We start from the raw sequence: 16,388 nt of genomic DNA, 5'->3' as shown, positions 1-16,388 counted from the left end.
CTCTAGCTGTTTCAGCAATTACTGGCTGACGTCAAATGGCAACAAGAACTCTCAACCCTATTGACTGTCAATGTGGGAGTTCCCCCAGGTTCAGTCCTAGGTCCTCTATGTTTTACCATTTTTACCAACCAACTCCATAAGCTACTCTCCTAGCCTCTGTCATTCAGTATGCAGATGACTCCAATCTTATCTGTGCAGCACTTTCCCTAAAACAGCTTGTTGCCATAACACATCAATCCTTCCTATCTGTCAAAGCATGGCTATCTAATTCACATCTGATTCTGAACCCTTCCAAAACTTAACTGTTGCTTTTTCAACCCAGCAGATCACAAGATACCACAAGCCCTTTCCAAATACATTCTTCAAATAACACCATACTATCAGCCATAATCCAAACTAAATTACTAGTCGTTCTAATAGACAGTAACTTGAAATTTGACATACACCTATCTGAGTCCATCAAGAAGATACATATGAAACTTGGTTCATTATATAGAATCAAGCCTTTTCTAACTAATACAAGACAAGCGACAGCCAGAACTCATCTTCTGTCCACTCTGCTGTATGACTCTCCTGTCTTCACTAACATTAGCAAATCTGATCTAGCCAAGCATGAAACGAGCTGTAATAAAATAGCTAAAATTGCTACCAACTCCCCACATAGGTCTCACCACTGCTCTGCCACATTATCTAACTCACACTCAACTCACCCTCACTCACAGATTGGTGTACCAACCTGAAAAAAACTTGCTCTTCATCCAATGCTTCAGCCATATACTAACACTCTCCTACTTTGATCCTTCAACAAATCTTTATTAGAAGTCTCTGAATCCAACAATAAAGCTGGCAACTCCCCTTTCTCTAACTACAGCTCCAGAATATGGAATAGTATCCCTCAGCCCATAATAACTACTGCCCACCCAATTCACTTCAAAAACCAACTAATGGTCTTCCTCAGTAACAGCTGGCTTTGCTCATGTACCTGTCCTGGCTAAATCCCTTCCCATCTGTATTAGCTCATCATCTTACTCTTCAACTACTCCTTGACCACATTATGTAACTTACTTATTGCTTTACCCCCAGTCCCCCCCTCCCCTTCTGCAACCATACATCCTCGTAACTGCTTCTCACACACTTACCTACATTCTTCCTTCTACTGCTGACCTCCTCTCTGCTCACTACTCTCGTCCCTGTTCTGCTCTCCTCTCCAGTTTTACTGATCTTCAACATTACTTGCTCTTATTATGCACTGCAAATGAGGGTTTCTTACTTCCCTACCTCATGTACTTGTACATAACCCTCACACTATTTGAATTGTTGTTCTGTAACTTACTTGTTACTTCTTTAAACATTTAATAAATCATTGTACTTTAATTTTACTTTTAAACATTTTAATCTATGTAATTCAGTGTACTTTTATTATATGTATAACTTGCGTTTCACTAAACATTTTAATTGTCTTTGGAGAGTTTCTTCCCGGGCCTCCTGAAAAAGAGCTCATACCAAGTCAGACTGTCCTGGTAAACAAATGTTAAATAAAATAAATTTTCCTGCACACGCCCAACAAAATTTGTGGAGCTGGATATTCAGTGGGCATCAAGAGGCTCTCATTTGCTTTTAGTGTGAAGATCAGCACCGTCATCCTCATGGGATCTTGTTTTTTTTACTTTTGTAACCTATTGTCATCCTGTACATGTTCAGCAATGTGTTTGAGGTTGGGTATTCATCGAGCATCAAGAGATACTTACTACTGCAAGTGATATAAACTTGCAGACTGTTCACCAACTTAAATCAGATGCCTCCATTATCCACCCAGTTTTCACTGAGGAACTCAAATAGAGCACATGCACATGTTCCCCTCTCCTTCCTGTCACCATAAGAGATGTGTGTGGTCTCAGTGCTTAATTCTGTCCTCCCCCACCCCTGACTCGGCTCATTCAGCACTTTGCTAATCAGTCATGGGTCAGTTAATTCATCATCAGGACTTTTATCTATATACACCACTGAGGTAACTCTTCTTTTTCTTTTGACTTTTCCCATTAGGGGTCACCACAGCAGATCATCTGTTTCTATTTCTTCCTGTCCTCTGCATCTTGCTCTGTCACACCAACCACCTGCATGTCTTCTCTCACCACATCCATAAACCTTATCTTAGGCCTTCCTCTTTTCCTCTTACCTGGCAGCTTCATCCTTAGCATCCTTTTCCCAATATACCCAGCATCCCTCCTCAGCACATGTCCAAACCAACGCAATCTCACCTCTCTGGCTTTGTCTCCAAACCTTCCAACCTGGGCTGACCCTCTAATATACTTATTCCTAATCCTGTCCACCCTCATCACACCCAGTGCAAATCTTAACATCTTTAACTCTGCTACATCCAGCTCAAACTCCTGCCTTTTTGTCAATACCACTGTCTCCAACCCATATAACATAACTGGTCTCACTACCCTCTGTATACCTTCCCTTTCACTCTTACTGGTACTCGTCTGTCACAAATCACTCCTAACACTCTTCTCCATCCACTCCATCCTGCCTGTACTCTCTTCTTCACCTGTCTTCCACAGTCACCATTACTCTGAACTGTTCATCCCAAGTATGCACCACTGAGGTAATTAATTGTAATAAAACTGAAGTTTGAATAAAAAGATAAAGCTGGTGTTTAACATTTGTATTTTTTTAGAACTAATTTAAAATATAAAATAGAATGGAAGTCCAACACCCAAAGTGGTAGCCGAAAATTTAATTTATTATAACATAAAATATGAGCGCTTTCGTCTCGGTAACCAAGACTTCATCAGATTTTAACATGAACATATTTAGCATGGTTGTTTATTAAATCAATGGTTAGTTAGATTTAACAACACAGTACAGGTGATTGTGTATAAAATGCATAACATACAACAAAAAAGAGGTTAATGCTTGTTATGGAAGGATTTTTAGTGACAGTATGTCTTTAAAACTTTGTTCTTAATTGCACAACATATATAAGGACTAAGTATTGTGGATTGTGTTCATCTGATGAAGTCTCGCTTACCAAGACGAAAGTGCTCATATTTTATGTTATAATAAATTAAATTTTCGGCTACCACTTTGGGTGTTGGACTTCCATTCTATTTGGTTGGAGTTTTTTAAACAGTTCATATAATATTTGGTTGAAATAAAAAATAGACTGTGGAATTTTGCTTTATTTGGTCCTTCTTTATAGGTTAAGCAGGTGGAACTGCTTTCTTTAAGGATCTACAATAGAGGTGCATTTGTGAAGCAAAAACAATTTTGTAAGTGGCACAGTAATCCAGCAGTTACTGTTGGTGCCTCACAACACTTTATTCTGGATTTTAATTTTTAACTGAAATTACTTATTTGTGGAGTTTATCTGTAGGTTTAAGCTGAAGTCTTTGGTTTCTTTCCATATCCCAATTCGGCCAGAGGATGACAGTACTTTAATTGCCTGTAGTTGTGTATGTGGGTATTGGTTTATGAATCTGTGTTTTGTTAGACTGACATCCTTCCTTGGACTACTTTCTGCCTTGCACCTGTTTTCCAAGATCGACACCTGCCCCTCTGACCCCAAATTAAAGTGGATATAGAAAATAGACAAAATAGCAAATGAGAGAGCTTTCATTGATGAAAACCAGTACTGAAACATGGATGACGTTGTCGATGGGACAGCAAGTTTTTCCTTTACAGGAAGATTAGTCCTCCATGCTGTTTGGGATGGTTGGATGGGGCTTTGATGCCTTAACTGTGTTCATGAGTTCCTCTTTTACCCTTGTAGTGTTAGAGGCTGTGATGTACAAACTTTTTGCTATGGGTGATTGGATTTGTTTTCCTGATATCTTCAGCTCAGAGAACTATTTTTCCTTTTTGTATCAGAAATGGGGGAGGGGGGAGACCATGCCTGGTCCCTATGACATTTAGTTCTATTCTGCTGAACACAGTTCCTCACTGGATTCATTCCTCATAAGATATTGCTTGTTGAAGGCACATATTGCAGGGATCAAAAGGAGGATCATGCATGCATTCTCAAGCCAGAGCAATGTGAGCAGTTGAAGGAAACTGAAATCTGATTTTACTCCTGCCTTCCTTCATCAAATTCCACCCACAGTGTAGTCCCAGATGATGCCTGCTGTGCATTAACAAGCAGGGTCAAGCATGCCTCCCATCGTTAATCGATGACAACAGGTCATTGAAAACATTTCTGTGGTGCTGTGTTGAGGTGAGTAATCAGAATATTCATGTGCTACATCTACAGCCATAGACTGACTACTCGAGTCTGCTGTTTATATATCCTGTTGTAATTTTGATTGTAATTTTACTTTGTCTAGAGTAGCAAACTCAGGAAAGTGCCTCCATTGGATGCCATACCTCAAAGTTTCCTCCTATAAACCTGGACTCTGGATGACTTATTTTTGAAAGAGGCCCTTGTTTACAGTAGGCCCCCTGGGATCTGGCTGAGGACATCCAAAAGAGGAAGCATCACTGTGGAATGTTTGTAAAAACTCCCCCAACTCTTTCTGCTTCTTATGAGTCTAAGAAATTCTCCTTTTAGAAGAGCCCCACCTAAAAAAATGAAAAAAAATATCTTCTTAAAAGAGACAGTTTTCCTTTATATGTGCTTTTTGCTTCCATGCTTGCTGACTGTCAGAGTTCCACAGTAAGACTTTAACCCATTCTTAATGCTGTAATGTGAAGAACACAATACACATGCATATGCGACCAGGTAACCTGGGAAGATGTTGATGATATGGCTTTCCCCAAGTGAATTCTCTCACACGTAGAATGCTGACACCTCTTATAGTGATGAGGCAGTCTTTCTCTTTAGACTCCTCACCTGCATATGTCTACTGAAGAAATTTTCTCTGATGATAACCACCTCAGGTAGTCCCCCAATAAATTTCATCCTCATCTTTGAAGATGAGATATGTTTAGTTTCTGAAGGTCCTGCAGCTAAAGTCATTGGCCATACTACCTTTTACAGAACCATTCCATAAGATATTTAAGAAAGTATCAGTGGAACCAGATATTCATATGCCAAGTACTTGGATTCATTTTCCAGTAGTAACACCACAGTGTATCAAAAGAGATGCCCCATCTGCTTGAGTTGGTGATAGCTCAGCTGGATGTAAAAGATCCCATGGCACTTGCCAAAAAGAGTAGGGGAAGTTACCTAGTGCCCTGATCAAATTTGCCCTAGTCAGTGTGAACACTGCCTCGGATCTCCCTTGAAAAGAGGATATTGGCCTAGTTGGACTAACCCAGTCAACAAAAATTATAAATAAATAAATTAAATAAATGAATGCAGTGTTGAACCACTAGCTTCCATGAAACACAGCTGATTTTATGTAGTCATTGATTATTCCTTGAAGCAAAAGAAAGGAATGCGTTGCTGTTTAAGTTTTTTTTTTCTCTCATGTTAGAGTAAAAAAAAATACAGATCTATTTTTCGAACTTGACTTCAATCTGTGTCAACCTTTCGGGCTGTTATAAGAGGCATGTCTGTTGATATGAACCATACAATAATGCTTATTCTTTGGTGGATCAAACATGCCTCTGTACTACCACCTCCAGTTCTAATCTCCTACAACTCTGATATTAACACTTAGTGACTGGGATTATGCTTGGGGAGCTCTGTGTTACGAACTGCAAGTAAAAGGATTATAGTAATCTTTATAAGTGAAAGTGCACACAAGTATAAAGCACCAATGGCAGTACATTTGGCCATGAAATATTTTGTCATTCCCTCAGCCAGATGTCCTTGAAATACTAAAAGTCATCAACTTAATTATTTTGTACTTTTTCAAAGAGGGCAGCATCATTCATCGCCAATTAGCCAGGTACACCATGATTGTATTTGAGGAGTCAGTAAAGATGAACTTCCTTTTTTCATGTCATTTACATTTCAAACCAACATACCACTATATCTGATCCTTTCTTAGGTGGAACACGTCAACATTTAAGAAGTAAAAACTGAGCAAAGAGATATTTTCTGAAGAAAGTCAAGACTTGGCAAAGTCTTTTTTTTCTGATCTTCCAGACTCTGGTGGAATCTTTGCCTTTTCAGTTTTAGGGACTTCCTCCCAGATGGTTCGTCATTCCATCAAGTGTAGTTATGATGCAGCAGATATTTCTTCCAAGGCTGCTGTTTTTGGATCCGTGATGAGGAGGTATTCTTGGCTCCAGCTTCAACCTTCGACTGATGATATTAAGGCTAAGTTGATGGATTCCCCTCTAGATAATAAACACTTGTTTGGCAAAGCTGCTGCTGATTTGTGTAAGTTCCTTCAGAATAAGGGCAAGGCTTTACAGGAACTTAAAAGTTGTTTGTTTCTCCTGTGTCTGAATTTCAGAGAAACTACCCCAATAAGCTACATTTGTTCGCAGGCAATCTCACCCTCCTCCTAAGGGTAAAAAGGTAGCAAGCAGGCTCCTCCTGCAAAGGCTACTCAGACTTTTGTTCCTCAAAATTCTCCTATTCTAGATAAACCAGGTGCTGTCTAACTATCCTATTCTTCCCAGCTGCTTTCCTCTTTCTCTTCACCAATCTCTCTCTCTTCCTGTCTGGCTAAAGGCTACTCAGGACGTCATTCTGTTCTCATGTTGCAGTATTCATAACAGTAGGGAGATGGTTCCCTGCAGCTCCGGACATCCGGCCAGTATATCAAAGTCTTAAGATTGGGGGTACGTGCGACATTGCATGTCAGAGCCATAAACCAACGTCCGCTATAAATGTGATGTCTGCACGTACCCAACTCAGAACTTTTCTGCTGCTGTGATCTACAGACCTCTGATTGCCAGCTCGTGGAATCCGTTTGCTCATCTGACTTTGGCTGTTTGCTTCAGATAAGTACCCTTTTGGGTTTTTTGTATATATATTCCTTCTTGCTTTCCAGACGTACATGTCAGCTAGGAAGGGAAAGTGTGCTTGTGTCAAACAACTTCCATACAAGTACATGCATGATCAGTGTTTGTTTTGTTTAGAGGGAAGGCCATGACTACAAGTCTTGCGACATCTGCCAGTCTTTTGTACCTAAAACCTTACATAGTCGCCTGGCTGCTTTAAAGTTATACTTAGAAAACCAAAGTCTTTGACGTTTGGCGTTAGGTGTGGAGGGTGGGGTAGGTACCTCCGAGGAGCCGCCTTGGAAGAAGGCCAAGAAAGTTAGGCACGACACCCATGCTGCACCTCAGGAGTCTGGTGAGACTTTCAAGGCGGATGTTAGCCCAGGGTCCCATTGAACGTCGGTTTCACCGCTGGAACTGGGAACCATGGTGGAAGCCACTTCAGCTGAAACCCAGAGTACATCTGCTGAGGTTGAAAAGCCATCAGGCCCTGATGGTGAGAGGGAACCACAGCTCTTGGCATCGGAAGGGCCTACTACTGCCTTACCATAAACCCCGACATTGGCTCCCAAACCAACTATTCTCCTATTTCTCTTAAGAGAAAACAAAAAGAAAAACATACAACTGTAGAACCAGCACAAAAACAGAGAACTACTGAACTTGCTCCTGGATAGGAAGCCTTTTCCCAGAATTTGTTCAGAACCTTCCAGGTCTTTCAGTCTCTGATCCCCCAACCTGCCCTACCATATGTGCAGGCCTTGGAGGAGTCCGAGGAGGAATTCTGTTCTTTTGATGAATCCCTAAGCTATTGTTCCCAGCTTGAGTCTCCCAAAGACCTTGTTACTTCTGAGGATGAGGACACCATTTGTCCTGACTCTCCTGGGGGAGAATTCTCCTTTAGGGGCACCATGACTCCTATGAGAGAACATTTTAAATGGGAGGTCTCTGATGTTTCTGAGACTAAAAAGAGGTATTTCGAACTCCTGCAGAGGGACCAGCCTTCTCCATCTGCAGTCACTCCTCTGCTTCCAGCTTTTCTGGATACCTTTCAGGCTGCATTTCAAGTCCCATATTCTCAGCCCCCAGATTCTAAACAACCTGCTAGATTTTTCAGCCCCCAGCTTCTAAATGACCTGATAGATTTTGCAAGGTCCCCCAAGAGGCACAGTTCTTGTTCATCCCCCCCCCCCCATCCGCACAGACAAAGCAGTAATTGCTGTGTCAGCAGACTAATCCTCCAGACAACTACCTTCCACGTCTCTATTCCCTACAGATAAGGATATCAAATTCATGGATAGTTAAAGAAAATTTATACTTCTTCCACACTAGCCATTAGAGCTATTAATTACCAAACCCATATGGCTTAGTCTGTTCAAGATACCTTGTCTAAGGTCTCTGCGCTAATGCCTGATGTGCCAGATTCTCCTGCTAAGTCTCAGCTTTCTGCCCTGCTCTGTACTGTCTCTCAGGTGACCAGGCATTCCATCAAGTGCAGTTATGATGCTGTCCTGAGAAGGTACTCCTGAGTAAGACTCCAGCCTCTACCCCTGGATGTACAAGCCAAATTACTGGATACATCACTTGATAAAAAGGCCCTTTTTGGTGCTGCTTCAGCTGAGCTACTTAAATCTCTCCAAGAAAAGGGCAAGGAGTTGCAAAATTTAAAACATTTCTCATCTCGCCCATTCCTAGATACCACAGGAATTACGCAGAAAGGACCAGTTTTGTAAGGAGGCAGTCTTCTCACTCTACTGCACCATAGTCTAAAGGACGGAGACACTCTAGGAAGAAAACCACTCCTTGACCTTCCTTCACTTCAACTCCTACTCCCTTTCGGAGGCAGCCTGACCCAGACAGAGCTCCTCCACTGTGACTCAAACCACTCCCTGTCCCTCCATCTAACCCTTTTATTACCCTCCTGACAGAAAATCACTTCAGAAAGTTGGGTCCTTTCCATCATTCAAAAAGGTTATTTTAGGACTTGATGGGCAGTTCCCCCTTTCCAGGAGACACCGCATCCTCCTCCAAGCCAGCTTCACCTTTTTCCTCAAATTCTGGATCAGCTCGTATGTCAGGGTACAATAGAAAAAGTCCATCCAGATCGGACAAACAAGTGATTTTACTCCAGGATGTTTTTGGTCCCAAGGAAGGATGGTCCTTGGAGACCAATTCTGGACTTGTCTATCCTCAGACTGTTCCTCAAGGTGCCTACCTTCAAGATGCTCATATTACAACATCCCTTACCCCCAACCAAGCCTTTATGGTATCCCTATATCTGAAGGATGCCTACCTTCATATCCCCATTCACCCAAGATGCAGGAAATTCCTGTGTTTTTCAGTGGGTTCCTTACATTTTTAGTTTTCTGCATTGCCATTTGGGCTCTCTACATCTCCAAAAGTTTTCACAAAGTGTCTAGCTCCAGTTATTGCCCATTGCAGAATGCAGAGCATAGAAATATATCCCTACCTAGATGACCTATTAATCCTGAACCAGGACTGTCAATCCCTTTGCCATTACCTACACATGGTGTGCAAGACCTTGGAAGACCTAGAGTTCACAGTGAACCACCAAATATCCCAAATGACACCTACCCAAGACCTTGTCTTCTTAGGGTGCAGAATAAGAGCAGACAAGATGGCAGCCTTCATCCCCTGCCAAAGGGTGGAAGCCCTCACCCATTACTTCCAATCTCTTCTTCCCCTCCCATCCATCTCAGCCAGAGAATTTCTGAGGGTCTTAGGCCACATGGCTCTCTTGATTCCCATGCTCCCCTTTGCAAGGCTGCATATGAGAAAGTTACAGTGGGTCTTGAAGAATTTGTGTAACCAAAACTCCTGTCCTCTAGATGTAGCACTGCCCCTTCTCCCATGCTTGAAAAAGGAGCTAGCATGGTGGATGTCATCCGTCAACCTCAATCAGAGAGTACCCATGCAGATCTCTCCACCTTCACAGTACCTCTACACAGATGCATCAGATCTGGGTTGGGGAGCCATTCTGGAAAGCAACAACAACCAGAACAAAGTTCAGGGAGAGTGGTCTCCCCAGAGACTAAGAGGCCACATCAATATAAAAGAACTGAGGGCCCTTTCCTTGGCACTACAAACATTCCAAATAGGTAGTCACAGACAGTATGATTGTTCTGTGGTATATCAACAAGCAGGGGGAGGGGGGGGGGTCCTATCCACTTTACACCCTGGCAATTCAGATTTGGTTCCTAGTGACGAAACTACACATTCAACTGCCAGCTGTATACATTCCTTCAGAAGACAATGTGATGGCAGAAACCCTCAGGAGAACCTCAGCACCCTCTCATTAATAGATGCTTCACAGGGAGGTGTTTTTGGATCTTATTCACAGGTGGGGTATTCCACAGGCAGATCTGTTTGCCTCCTCCCAGAATGGACAGCTACCCCTGTTTTGCACCAGAAACCCACATCAGACTTGGGTGGGGATGTTTATTTTAGCTCCCACCCCTTCTCACTGATTCAAAAAGTCCTGCTGAAAATTCAGAGGGACAAACCAAAAATCCTGCTGGTGACCCCCTTTTGGCCAAGACAGCATTGGTTTCCCCTGCTATACCTATTAGCCAAGGGCAATCACCACAGTTTACTTCACCGATTCGAACTACTCACACAAGACAGGGGATCCCTCTTCTACGCTCAGGTGCTCAACCTCAAACTGACCCTATGGGTAATAGAATTTTGATTCCCTTCAGACACCTGTATTCAGAGGATGTACTCCATGTCCTGCAGGAGGCCAGGAAACCTAGTACCAGGAGAAATTATGTATCAAAATGGAAAAGATTCTTCAGGTGGTGTCTCAAGAACAAACAGAACCCCTTTCTTGTTCCTGTACTAATGGTCCTTTTTTACTTGTGTGAGCTGTTACATTCAGGACTAATGTGCTCTTCTGTAAATGTGCATTTGTCAGCCATCTCCACCTACCTTCCTTTAGTACTTCCTTTGGCATCCAAGTTACAGATAAAACTCTTTGTAAAAGGGATTCTTCATATCAGACCCCCTTGGAGACCTATCATGGGATCGTAATTTTGTGTTAGAAAAACTCACACTGCCTCCTTTTGAACCAGCCCACTCAGCATCACTTAAACTATGTACTTGGAAAACAGTACCGCTGGTAGCCACCACTTCTGCCAGAAGGGTCTCAGAAATCCAGGCCCTGATGTCCACTCCCCCTTACCTTATGTTCCACAAAGACAGGGTCTCCCTCAGGACCAATCATTCCTTTATGCCTAAGGTGGTTTATGAGTTCTGTTTGAATCAGACCATTAATGTACCTGTTTTCTTCCCTCACCCTCATAACTCCTCAGAAGGAACTTTGCATTCTTTGGATGTTCATAGACAACTAAAGTATTAACTTTAGAAAATCTGAGCACCCTTTTGTCTCCTTTCAGCCTAGGGCCTTAGGGAGGGCAGTGTCAAAAGAGACAGTTACCTCATGGATTTCTAAGACAATCTCTTTTTGCTATTCTTTTCATGGAAAAGAATTGAATTCTAACATAAGAGCTATCTCTACTAGAGCAGCTACATCTTCATCGGCCTTTTTTAGGGCTGTTGACTATGCTTCCATTCTGGAGGCATACTTAGATCTCTAGAGCCAGAAGGTCTCATTGACCCTGCCTCTCAGGCTCCTACCTAAAGCTTTAGTACTCTCCCTACTGTTATGAATACTGCAACATGAGAATAGAAGGACACTGAATAGTTGTGTAAGAACTTACCATAACCTTAGATGTCCTTCTCTTCTATGTTGCAGTATTCAGTCTCCCCCACCCCCTCTTTCTTAGGTTTATCTTTCTTGTGTGGGACTGCCTTGCCTCCTTACACCCAAATAGGACACAACAGTGACTACATACATACATGCAAACAGCACATTTATAGCTGACTTTGATTTATGGCTCCGACATGCAATGTCACACGTACCCCCGATCTTAAGACTTTGGTATACTGGCCGAATGTCCGGAGTTGCAGGCAGCCATCTCCCTACTGTTATGAATACTGCAACATGGAAGAGAAGGACATCTAAGGTTATGGTAAGTTCTTGCAAACCATTCTATTCCTGGCTGCTGTCCATTATCTGTCAGGAGTATTTCATGATTTGGAAATCTCTTCCCCCTTTTATGGGAATTTCTTTCTAGGGGTGCTTTGAGATCTTTTGAATCAGGGTATTATTGAAGAGGTGCCTGTGTCTCAAAGGGGGAAGGCATTTTACTCCAGGATGTTTCTACTGCCCAGGAAAGAGGGTACCTGGAGACCAAATCTAGACCTGCCTCATCTAAAAACTTTTCTGAAGGTGCCCTCTTTTTGAATGTTGTCCCTTCAGACTTTGTTCCCTCTTTTTCTTTCTCAGGCTTATATGAAATCTCTGGATCTCAAGGATGCTTATCTCCATATCCCTATTCATCCCCTTTTTGAGACATTTTTACATTTCTCTGTTGCTTCCTGGCATTTTCAGTTCTGTGTTTAGCCCTTTGGCCTTTCTGCTGCCCCCTGGGGTATTCACCAAATGCCTCACTCTTGTGATTGCATTCTGCAAGCTTAAGAGGATCAGAGTCTTTCCTTACTTGGACGACCTCCTGTTTCAGGTATCCACTCCAGAGATCTTGCTGCCATTTCCCTTCTGTAAAGTTTGGCGTTCACAATAAATTTCAAAATGTCTTTTCTGACTCCTCCTCAGGACAGTGTTTTTCTGGGGTGCAAGATCCAGGCTGTGCCTATGCTGGCATCCCTGCCTCCCACCAAGGCCTTAATATTCATTTTCTTTTTTCAAACTCTTCTTCCTCTGGGCTCTATAACAGCCAGGGAATTTCTGAAAGCTCTGGAGTCCATGGCCTCCACTATTCCTTTGTTGCCTCTGGCCAAACTCCACATGGCAATGTTTCAGTGGTTTCTGAAGTCAGTTTGGCTTCAACATGCACATCCCCTGAAATTTGTAGTTCCTCTTCTGCCTTGTCTCAAGAAGGAACTTCAGTGATAGATTCAGCAGTTGGCTCTAAATCCAGAGCTGTCTTTTCATCCCCCTCCTTCCTCACAGGAGCTGTTCACAGACACTTCAGACACAGGATGGGGAGCAGCATTTGGTTCTCTAAAGGTGCAGGGTGTCTGGTCACCTCATCAACAGAAAGAGCACATCAGTGTCAAAAGAATGAGAACTGTTATGCTGGCTCTTCAGGCTTTTCATCCTCTCTTCTGCCTGGGACCTCTCAAGGTGTTACCAGATAATGCCACAGTGATGTGGTACGTAAACAAACATGGGGGAAAGATCTTATCTTCTTTGCTGGTTAGCACTCCTGGTGTAGACAATGTCCAAAACATATCCCTATGAGACATCCATTCATGGAATTGAGTTAAGGACCTGCTCACAATGTCTGCCACGATATTTTGTCCTGAGGGAATGTAAAGCGTCTGTCTGAAGTCACTTGTTACTGGACATTGTCTACTAGTGGGATACTCCTCAAATAGACCTTTTTGCTACCACTCTGAACAGACAACTTCCTCTTTTATTGCCTGAGTCCCAGGTCCTCTGGTTTGGAAGGTGGATGCCTTATCTTTTTCTTGTAAGAGGATTTTTTTACACTTTCCCTCCCCCTTCCCCTCATTCCAAAAGTCCTGTTCAGAATTCATCAGGATGCTCCCAAAATTGTGTTGGTGACTCCCTTTTGGCCAAGACATTTATCACACGTTACCTCACAGGGAGAACCTACTCACACAAGACAATGCAACTCTCATCCAGCCCCACTTGTCCACTATTCAACTGACACTCTGGGTGATAGGATTTTGTTTCCAAATAGACACCCTTTGTTCCTGAGGACGTGCTTAGGGTCCTGCAGGAGGCCAGGAAACCTAATACTAGGAAATGCTACTTAACCAAACGGAAGAGGTTTTCAATTTGTTGTCTTTATTTTAACCTGGATCCACTTTTTATGGATGTTTCCTTGCTTCTCTCTTACCTGTGTGAATTGCTGAATCCTGGTTTGGCTTAGTCTTCTATTAATGCCCACTTATCTGCTATCTCAGCTTGTCTGCCATTATCTTCTCCTTTAGATTCTAGGTTTGAAGCTAAACAATTCCTTAAAGGAGTCCTTCATATTAAGCCTCACAGGAAGCCTGTTCCTCCTCCCTGGGATCTTAGTTTTGTTTTGGATAAATTGACTCAGGCTGCGTTTGAGCCTGGAGCTTCAGCTTCCTTGCAACTTTGCTTTTGGAAGATTGTTCTTTTGTTAGCCCTTATTTCTGCCAGATAGGTGTCAGAGCTTCGTGCCTTTATGGCATATCCTCCTTTTTTAGTTTTTTAGAAAGATAGGGTGAACTTGCATATACTAATCCTTCTTTTATGCCCAAGGTGGTAAATGAATTGTCCCTTAATCAGTCTATTCATTTGCCCACTTTTTTCCATTCTCCGCAATCTGCCAGTGAGAAGGTGCTGCACACATTGGATATTCATAGACAACTCAGATTTTATTTGGATAAGACTAAGACTATTAGAAAATCTGATCAGCTCTTTGTTTCCATTCATTTAAGGTCCTTAGGATAGGCTGTGTGCAAGCAGACTATTTCTTCTCGGATCTCTAAAGCTATTTCTTTTTGTTACTCCTTTCATGGTAAGAATCTTTCTTATTCTGTTTAGGCTCATTCTACTAGAGTAGTGGCTTCCTCTGGTGCTTTTTTCAAGGATTTGGATAACTCTATTCTTGAGGCAGCTACCTGGACCTCTGTGCTTACATTTGCCAAGCACTACAAGTTGGATGGAATTTCCAGAACTAGAGCTGGTTTTGCTAGGGTCATCCTTCATGACTTCATAGAGGGCTCTGCTGATCTTTCCTTCTCCCTCTGTTCTTCCTGAGCTTTGGCACTCTTCCTAGTATAATGAATACTGCAACAGTGAAATTAGTACAGCTGTGTAAAAACTTACCATAATTATAGATGTCCTTCTCGTCATTGTTGCAGTATTCACTTCCTCCATCCACCCCGTAATCCATTACTGTTCTGGTTGTACTGGTTACCTTTCTTTTCCCTGGACTGGTGTTCCTATTGGGGCTCTCATTTTTGAGGATGGTACATCTGGATGTCACCTTTATGCCCTACGCTATGTAAGAGCATATGTGTAACGTATGGCGTACCTTAAAACAACTGAAAGGCTTTGGTGTATTGACTGAACGTTGGGCTGCCCTTCACAGGGGGATCCCTGCAGCAGTGAAAAGAAGGGTATCTACAGTTATGGTCAGATTTTACACATCTGTACTTCCTCCTCTTTTGAATCTCCATCTGTCCAGTCATTCATAAAAAAAAAAAAAAAGATAGTCATCTAAGTAAGGAGTCTTGACGGCCCTAAATTGTGCATTTTGTGAAGCAGCTTGTTATGTCAAACAGTGTTGAATGCAGGTAAAAACTTTTTCTCTCTCTCTCTTTTCATAACTATATGGGTGTCATACAAATGGTGTATCACTTACCTAATTTCAAGTGGTCAAAAAAGTGATCTAATCACATTTGAGATAATATTATTCAGTACATTTTGCCAGTTATAACTCTGATAAAAGGGAAAGTTTATGATGTTTTAATCACTGCTCTGAGTTTTCTTAAAAATTTATAAGTAATATTGCAGTTTAGTTTATCACAGTGTGGGAGTCTGCATGTCCTCCCTGTGATCGCGTGGGTTACCTCCTGGCACTCCGGTTTCCTCCCACATCCCATAGACATGCTGTAGGTGGATTGGATACTCTAAATTGGCCGTAGGCATGAGTGCGTGCATGTGTGTGCCTTCTGTGGAAGGTTGAGCGCCGTGCTGGCAACTCAACACCGTAAAACTCCACTAACAATCATGAGCGGACGGGTGATCCTCTGTGGTGACTCCTAACCAGGAAAAGTCGAAAGAAGAAGAAGGTTTATCACAGTGTGCTGGGTTATGCAAGCTGATGGTGCATTAGTGTTTTTTCCTTTCTTCCAGTACAGTACAAATATGGAGTTATGTATAAGTTAAAGAGGTGTGGGGGGCTGCCTTTCATCAAAAAAAAAAAAATTCTGTTTATTATATTTATTTTTAGTTATGCTGAGTTAGATGAAGTGAATTTAATCAAGGTGTGTTTAGATATTCTGTCTTTTAGATCAAATGACATACACTCATGTATGAGGGTGGTACAGAAATTTGCCCTTAACCTGCTGTTGTGCAATCTCAGAGTTGGTATATAAAATTAGCAGGGGGGGGTGTAGGCGGCTTGCCCCTTTGCACATTTTTTTTCTTATTCACTATTTTTAGATTCAGTCTAAAAGATCATTCTTTTGGTATGCACTCTTTTGAGCATTTGCTCAATGTTCAGGCAGTCATATATTTATACACAAATGTGTATAGCATTTCAAAAATCTACTGATTAAAAAAGAAAAAATTATAAAAGGAAAGCTGACAATTTCCTTTTGCAGCCAGTTAACCAAAACCCTACCACTAAATTCAGGCATACTTTGAATAGTAATAGTATTACAGACAGGGCTTTTCTAACGTTTAAAGGTAAGGTCCGGGTTATTACATATTAGTAAGGATG

The 16,388-nt window shown here is 42.0% G+C and overlaps 1 protein-coding gene across 1 annotated transcript in view; it reads left to right on the top strand.

The window, feature by feature from the left end:
• The window catches only part of NBAS (NBAS subunit of NRZ tethering complex), a 3,380,746-nt gene that overhangs the window by 1,365,099 nt on the left and 1,999,259 nt on the right, over positions 1-16,388 (top strand). The window lies entirely within an intron of this gene.

The sequence above is a fragment of the Protopterus annectens genome, chromosome 1.part0 (genome assembly GCF_019279795.1).
Source record: "Protopterus annectens isolate FY-2018-M chromosome 1.part0, PAN1.0, whole genome shotgun sequence".
Taxonomy (NCBI): domain Eukaryota; kingdom Metazoa; phylum Chordata; order Ceratodontiformes; family Protopteridae; genus Protopterus; species Protopterus annectens.
This window is presented reverse-complemented; position numbering and strand designations above follow the sequence as displayed.